We start from the raw sequence: 9,147 nt of genomic DNA on the forward strand, positions 1-9,147 counted from the left end.
TTTTATTTGTCTATGGTTTTCTGAACTTTTAAAGTGATTTATTGGCATTAAATGGCTATCTAGAATTAACTCTGATGTTTGTAGTTCCTATATTTCTCATCATTTCAAAATATTAAACTTTAGTACAAAATCCGTGGTGAGTGAGTAGTTAAATCGTTGATAACTACCTAATAACAATTATTTAACATAGAATAGAATATATCACACAGCTAAATAAATGTATGGATGAATTAACGCACAAAAAAAGTGATAATAATCAAACATTCTTGTAGATCATGTTTTAAATTTGGAATTTCCAAAGAAAATTGAGCGCAATGTTCGAAAACTGTGATCTAAATCTCGTTCTGGGTTAGGATCCGTAAACAGCTAATAGACAATCTATCTGAAACCAGGTTATAATTTGTGAAAATGCTTACAGTACACATTATTTATTGTAAACAATCCTCAGCTGTTAACTATCAATTTCTTAATAATCTACTTACAATGGGGATGTCGCAAGTGACTGCATATCCTACATTATATTGATATGGTAACTGAAAAAGGAAGATATACCGTAAAATACTTACCCAATGAAGTGAGGTAACGTCTACCAATAAGCTGTCGTAGATTTTTTTAGAACACACTAGTTACTCGAGTTTCATATAAATTATTAACAGTCGTTTTAATGTAAAAAATATATTACTAAAATCAATCTTTGCTTCATATCCACCTATTTATTTTTGCATGAGGAATTGTTGTGGCATAGCATTGAATTTTATGTTTGACGCAGTTAGGTTAGGTTAGATATATTAACTATTGACTATGTAGGTATAAAACATATATAAAACCGTTGTCATTGAACATTTATTCAAATAATGAGTGTTGTACTACTTTGTTACCAAAGGATTACTAATAAACAGCATTATATTACGTGAGCTGACGTCTTCTAAATCTAAAATAATTTCATTCGGTCTCTGGCTATATAAGAACATCCACAACGCTTTCTGGCAAACGCAGTTGACTCCGAGACTTCGACGAGTGAAAGTTTTCTTTTAGGTAATTTCCAGGTACCGAAGCAAAAATAGGAAAACCGAGACAGAGAGTAACAGGCATGGAGCCTGAAAACTCCAAAAATAGGGTTGAGTTATCTAAAATCATAATTCAACAAAAAGCTGATTATGAAGCGCTAGTTGAGACGATGGGACAGCAAATTGAATCCCTCGAAGAGAGGATGAGAAACTACGAAGAAATGATAATCGTTAAAGACAAGCAAATTGAGTCCTTAGAGGACACTATTAGAGAAGTCAATGCCGATAACTACAAATTGGCAGATAAAATAATAGATTTGAGAGATGAGTTGAAAACTCAAAATAAAACAAAAGAAGAAACACAAAACGAAGACTGCCCCATGGAAGGAGACTTCATGGAAGTGAAAAACAAAAAAAAGAAAGAAAGCAGAGAGACAATCCTCTGATGAAGAAATAGCAACGGACAAACAAATCCAAGAAGAATTGGAGAAGATAAAAAAAGACGAACAAAGGTAACAGACGAAACCGGAGAGAAGGCCACCTCCGATAATTCTAAAATCCCCTCTCATGTGGACATCACTACGCAAACAGCTAGTGCAAAGAAAAATCGATGCCCAGTGTAAAATGGGAATACACACGGGCAAAATAACGACGGCAACTAAAGACGTATTTAACAAGATGAAGATGCTCCTGAGCGAGTACAAGGAGATTGAGTGGTATACATACCTACTCAATGAAGAAAAGGAGAGGAAGCTCGTCATAAAAGGACTTGCTGTTAACACCCCAGTGTCGGAGGTAGAGGAGGAATTGAAGGAAAATGGACTTAGACCGAAGAAAGTATGGCAGTTGACAAGCCGTACACAAAGAAATCAGGACAACACACGAAAACTACTACCTATATACATGGTAGTAATAGAACCTAAAGAAGAACCAACTTATAAGAAGTTAAGATACCTCTGCCACACAAAAATAAGTGTGGTAGAACAAAAAAGGCACGACGGACCTGTACAATGTTACAGGTGTCAGGGATTCCATCACGGACAAAGCACGTGCAACATGGACGTGCATTGCGTGAGATGCGCGGGAGCGCATAGAGCGGCGGGATGCACGCTCAACAAGACTGAAAAACCGAATTGCAGGAACTGCGGAGGAGAACACCCCGCAAACTACAAGGGTTGCCCGAAACACCCGAAAAAGACGGAAAACAGCCAAGCAAAGAATACAGGACGCACTTACGCACAAGTTGCGAAGAAAACAACAAAGACAGAAGAAAAAACACCAGAGCTACTGAGTATGTTGCAAAATATGCAGATACTCATAGCAACACTCATTGCCCAACAAAATAAACCACAAGAGGACACCCCCCGACACGGTAGTTCTGCATTTCACAAGGAAATGTACATCGGGGACAGCTATAGAAAAGGCGAAGGACCACTCGGATTAGATCTTTTCCTATCGGCAGGAGGTAGGAAGAGGTTTTACCCGAGGCCGCGAAACACACACACACACACGAAGACGTCCAGAACAAGAAGCCAAGAGTGTATAGCCAGCAGGCTAATCTCTTAATAAAAAGATAAGACATCCCAGAATCTCCCATAGACCTAAGGGGAGAGGAGGGATTCTACACGCGAAACTGTGACGTGAAAGAGGATGAGGACCTGTCGGAATTGACAGGGGGTGGTTGGAATGTTCTTCTTCGCACCCACTCGTGGAATTATCCGGGGGTGGATGCCTAGAGGGACGGGCTCGTCTCAAGGGAAATGTGTGTGTGTGTGTGTGTGTGTGTGTGTGTGTGTGTGTGTGTGTGTGTGTGTGTGTGTGTGTGTGTGTGTGTGTGTGTGTGTGTGTGTGTGTGTGTGTGGCAAACTCAAGGCGCACAGAACGCGTTATGGCTGTTTTAAATGGCGACTGGCCGTTTTCGGTCTTTGAGCGTAATATAAATACATAGTTCCGAATAAGATTATCAATGTTCGAACACATTCCTATGAAATGTAGAAACAATTGAACGGTTTCAGCCCAAGGTCATTATGTATTATGATGAATGTACCATGGTACATCCGAAAAATAGGGTATATCGAGACAACCAACTTAACTAAATTGGAATTTCTGAAACCGTTGGTGATATTTATACTACACAATTACAGAAAATTTCATTAATAAAACTCAATTGAAAATGTCGATTCATAAAGTTTATTTATGAAATGGAGAAAAATGGACAGTTACATTTTTAGATACTTTAGTATTTGAGAATAATAATAGACTAGAATTTGATGTATTCAGGAAAAACACCGCTATGTGCAGGTATATATCAACTAATTCCATCAAATCTCTTTGTAAAACCAAATTTTTCCAAAATCAAAATGGAAAATAGGAGAAACTTGCTCTAGTACCTTTCAATCCTTTTTATACAGAGGAATTAAAAGGAATTTTCAACAGATTGAGTAATCCCTAGGATGGAATAACAGATTTGAAAAAAAGTGGTATTCATGAAGCTGTGATGATTGTGACGAGAAGTATGTTAGGCAGACTAAGAGGTCCATTATTACCAAGAACTTTGAGTCATAATCATGAAATAAATATGAATTATGTGAAATTGTTGAAACATGTAGATAACAATATTTTTTGGAAGCATTGAGATTGTTCAATGTAAGAATAGATTAAATAGAGACAAAGAGCATATTCCTTACAGCTTTAAACTCTTTAGGTTATTAGTTAAGTAATAAATGTGAAATTCCCTGCCGAAATAATCTTCCCGCTGGAATTGTTTTTCCAAAAGGAAGTTCATTGGTGGAAAAATTCAATATAAATAGTTAGGTGAAATTATTACGTTTTAATTTACCTTGAGTCTCTGAAGCCGATAACTCGGTTATCGAAACGCGCGTCAGACAGTGTAATTGTGAGTACTGGTATAGTGGTAAACAATGTCTTCGGTACCATTAACTTTTCAAAATGCCACCAAAATTGAACATTCGAATATTCATGTAAAGAAATTACTGAGAAGCGGATTCAAAACTGAAATACTATTGAATGCTCGTTTTTATTGACTATAGTAAAAAAAATCCTTATATTGTTTCTCTTTTTATATAGCAGATGTGTAAATTCCACGAGTGAACATGGGATGATGGATACAGTATTTTGTATTCTTCAAATACAATATTTCATGTTCTTCAATGTACCAACAAATGAATCCACTCATTTGAAGTTTACTTCGGTTTGCTTATTGTTATTTTTTATTAAAATCTATTTATGTTTCTTCGTCATTACAGAGTATTGTATTTAAAGAAAGAAATAACTCAAGAAGATAAGAGTTAAGACCGTTTGGCACGAAATAAGACAACTTGCAAATAATGCATTCTTTCACGTTATTGGATATTATACAAGACTATTGTAGAATCATTATGACTACTAGTATCTTACACTAACTTCTAGCTCTTCTAATACTCACTTTTTACAGAGTATCAAAAAACTTTAAACTTTCAAAAACTTTAAAAAAAAATACCATTAACAAAAACAAGAATAATGAAAAAATAAAATTTACCACAGAATGCGAAAATATTAGTTTCACAAAAGTTCGTCAATCAATCAGCTGATGGTACTATACCTGTATTGTTGCAAATGCGAGATCTTGCAGGACGAATCTGTTGAAATTATAACAAAAAATTTTTGTCTTGTTCTTTATCGAACAGCCTATATAATGAATATCTGTTAATTAGAATAATTTATAGCGTGAAATACTAATTGAGCTGGAGAACAAAAAATATTCAGAAACAGTTTTACTCACATTAACAATAGCTACTGATCTTTCGCCACACACTAATTGCAACACACCTAAAACCGTCCATACTATCATTTCAAAATTTATAAATTTTTATTTTTATGAATGCATTCTGATCAACATCATTTCAATGTTTGGAAAAGGCTGAGGTAAAAGGTTGAATCCGTCATTAAAATATTCATGGTCAATTTAAAGTTAACATGAATACCCGAACAAGGTTAATAATCACTTTGGAAAATTGATACATATATGAAAACAGAATGGACAATTTTTTTAAATCTTATATTATAATCGCTGCTATAAAAATTCATCCGTTGGCTTGTACATCAAATATACAACAGTGACCTAGTCAAATTAATTGTACATTTAACTTTTCATTGATAATCACGTACTATTATTCACCCTTTCAAAATGAAGTAAAATATTTGTAGCATGTGAGAAGAACATAGATTTTTTTAAGGGGGACAATATGAATAAATAATAGGTGTGGTGTGGATTCTGATGTGCATTTAATTCTCTTTCTGATGAAAAACTGATAAAATTAACTAGGCTCTCTTGCATTCAGATGAATTATTGTCTCTGAATCTTCATTATATTTAATCACAAAATCAAAACTGAATTCCGATAAAGCTACAATGCACATATTTTTTACGAACATTTTCTTTTGAGGGAATGATTATTATCGTTGCAAATCAAACAAAAAACTGAACTCTCAACATCATATTTTTCAAACCCGAAAATGAGGTACAATGAAAATTTTTTTGATTTATGAATTCGTAGAACTTGTGAACTGTGTTTCTTTTTCTTCATCATAAAACTCTCACTAGTAGTTTTCAAGTCAGTTTTCAGTGGATGTGTAGATATCTAGTTATTTGTTTCCCGATCCAAAGGGCATTAACCTCTAGCTATTCTTGTCTTATGTCTGCGTTCCTTTTCTATTTCGCAAATTATTTTCTGAAATCGTTTGTCTCAGTTATTCGAAAAATGTTTTTGTTTTTTTTAAATTAAATTTATGATAGAGATCTGTTTAAGATAATAAGTAATATTGTATTTTGGTCCTAACATTTCACGTATTGTTCCGAGTGGTAGATTTGATGATGATCTTTCTGAGTTAAGAGATGGACATTCTGCGATTATGTGTTTTATAGTTAACTTGCAATTGCAGTTGCTACATTTTGGTTTGGGTTTCGCATCAAATAAGTAGCTGTGCGTCAGTCGCGTATGGCCTAGACGCAGACGTGTTAGAAGAACTTCATCTCTGCGATTTTTCGGTAGTATTGACCATGGTTTTATTGAGTCTTGCACTTCACGAAGTTTGTGTGTGGATGTTGACCATTTGATCTCCCATTTATTAAACACTTTACGCTTTAAGATTGTTTTAATAGTAGTAGTTAAAAAGTTCACGCACTCCGCACTATCACTAATTACAGCTTCCTTAGCCATCACATCTGCCTCTTTGTTTCCTTTTATTCCAATGTGTGAGGGGATCCAACAGAATACTATTTCATTGTTGTTGTCTTGTATGTATTTCAGTTTTTGCTTGATTTTGATTACTAATGGATTTGTGGTGTGAATTTTTTGAAGACTTTGGATTGAGCCAAGGGAGTCTGTGAGTATGACATGATTAGGCTTGTTTGATGAAGCGGCGAAGTGGGTAGCTCTATATATTGCTTATAATTCTGCAGTGAAAGTGGATAGGGTTTGAGGAGCTTTTATCATATATTTGGAAGTTGGTGTAATGATTGCGATGGGTAATGAATTTCGTGCTTCCTATTGTCCATGGTGGAGTTTGAGAAGATTCGATAGGAAGGCATTCAGGAATAAAGAAATTTAATTCGCTTAGATATGATCGAATTCTAGCATAGAAAGGTTTGGGGGTTCTGGGTTTATTTGAAGAAAGATTTGGGAATTTATTGGAGAAGCAGTGTTGGAGGGTCGGATTGGAAGGATTGGATTTTAATTTGGCTGCATATGTAATGCTCAAATATATTCTTCTGTCTCCCAAGGATGGTTCCCCTGATTCGCAGTACAGACTTTCCACTGGTGTTGTTTTGAATGTATCTGTTATCAAACGTAAGGCTGAGTTGTGAAAGCTGTCGAGTTTTTTCAGTAGCGATTTGTTTGCTGTTGAATATACAATTGATCCATAATCCAGTTTTGATCGAATAAGTGTTCGGTACAATGTTAGTAATGTTTGTCGATCCGCACCCCATTCTTTGTTTGTTAGCGTTTTCAGTAAGTTCAGTCGTTTGTTGCAAGCTAGGAGAAGGTTTCTAATATGGTAGTTCCAGCTTAGTGTGTGGTCGAATAGTATTCCGAGAAATTTTATTGCTGTTTCCATTTTTATGTCTTCATTATAAAGTTTTAGTACCGGTATATTTGGTATGTTCTTTTGTCTTGAGAATATAGCGAGTCTTTGTAGTTGAAAAATTAAAACCAGTTTTTTTTTAACAAAATTCTAAGTTATGGATAAAAGCCTGACTTTGTGAGAAGAGGTTTTTAATATTTTTTCCTTTACAGTAAACAACTAAGTCATCTGCGTATAGTCGAGCTTTTACTGGTAACTTTAAGTTTTTCAGGATGTCGTTGATTGCGATGATAAAGAGTGTGAGACTTATGATTGATCCTTGGGGTACACCACTATTAAAATATGTTTTTTCGGAGGTGGTGCCGTTGGTTTTAACTTTAAATGTTCGATTTCTCAGGAAGTTTTTGATAAAATCCAGGCAGTGACCATGTATGTTGAATTCGTATAATTTTTTTATGATATCATCATGCCTTGCAGTGTCAAAAGCTCGGTTAATGTCAAAGAAAATAGCTAGACAGCTGTTTTTTAGGGCAAATGCTTCGTTGATTTCACTTTCCAAGTCTATTATGTTATCCACGGCTAATCTTTGTTGTCTAAATCCGCTTTGTTCCGATATAATAAGGTTTCTTTTTTCTAGAGTCCAGAGCAGTCTGCACATAGCACATGTGAGTGATATAGGTCTATAGGATTCAGGATGGGTTCTAATGGTTTGTGGTTTCAGTATAGGAATTATTATGGATTCACGCCATTTTTCTGGAAAGTTATGCTGCAGCCAGATGGTATTGAACAGGTTAAGGATGTATTCGTCGGCAATTAAGGGGAGATGTTTCAAGAAGACAACTGGTATTTCATCTGGTCCTGGTGACGTTTCTTTCAGGATTGAAAGAGCTTCATCATATTCTTGGGTGGTAATAGGTAAATTGATGGGTTCGTTTTCATCGAATTGTATCATTACCTCATCCTTTTCTTCTCTCCCATGGGTAATAATAGTATCATCGAAATTGCGTCTCATGGAGCGGTTTTTGTAAGTGGTAGCTAGTATTGAGACTATCTGTTGTTGTGCGTCCGTCTTTCTCTAGCATGTTTATATTATGGTGCTTGTAAAGTCCTGATATTTTTCTCACTCTTTCCCATACCTCCGTCATGGGTGTTTCAGAATTTATTGTAGAGACGTATTCTGTCCAGGATTTGCGTTTAGCAGTTTTTATTGTACGTCTAGCTTCGGCTCGGGGTTTCAAAAATTCGTTTTTGTTTGCTGATGTATTGTGTCTTTCATATCTATCGAAAGCTTTTTTTTGCTCTTTATTGCTGATTCGCAGTGACTATTCCACCACGGCACAGGATTCCGTCGTTTCAGATGTGTAGTTCTTCCGATTGATATGTTTGCTGCTCGCTGAACAATACTAATAAGGTTTTCTAAAGCTTCGTCTATATCTGTTATAATTGTGTGAGTTGTCAAACTTTCTGAGATAATTGTTTTGAAAAAAGCCCAGTCTGCTTTTTGTTCCAGTTCCATTTGTTTTTCTATTGTTATGAATGACGATTGGATAGTGGTCACTATTGTAGGTATAGTCCAGCCGATCTCAGGAAAGAGCTGGAGTCAAAGTTGAGTCACAGATAGTGAGGTCAATACATGAACCCTGTCCTGATTGTATGTTAAATCTAGTTGGCTTCCCATCATTTAAGATGGAGAGATTTGCGTCATCAAGAGTATCTCCTAGTAAGCGACCTCTGTGATTTATTGATGTTGATCCCCACAAGGTGTTATGGGCATTGAAGTCTCCGACTATTAGTCTAGTTTGAGGAATTTGTTCCAATAATTCATTCAATTCTTTAGCATCTACTTGATATGCCGGAGGGATGTATACATTGCATATATTTGCTTACAACAAACATGAGAGTTTCATTGCTCAATGATACATCTGCTGAAGAATTCTCTGAGCAATTTGATTAAATTTTGAATGATAGTTCAGGCTGGAGGTCAAATCGGATTTTTGTCGAATGTTTGTTTAATATTTATTTTGTGTTAGTAGCTCAATCTATCCTCGACTTGCCCA

The sequence above is a fragment of the Diorhabda sublineata genome, chromosome 2, assembly GCF_026230105.1.
Source record: "Diorhabda sublineata isolate icDioSubl1.1 chromosome 2, icDioSubl1.1, whole genome shotgun sequence".
In the NCBI taxonomy this organism is placed as follows: Eukaryota; Metazoa; Arthropoda; class Insecta; order Coleoptera; family Chrysomelidae; genus Diorhabda; species Diorhabda sublineata.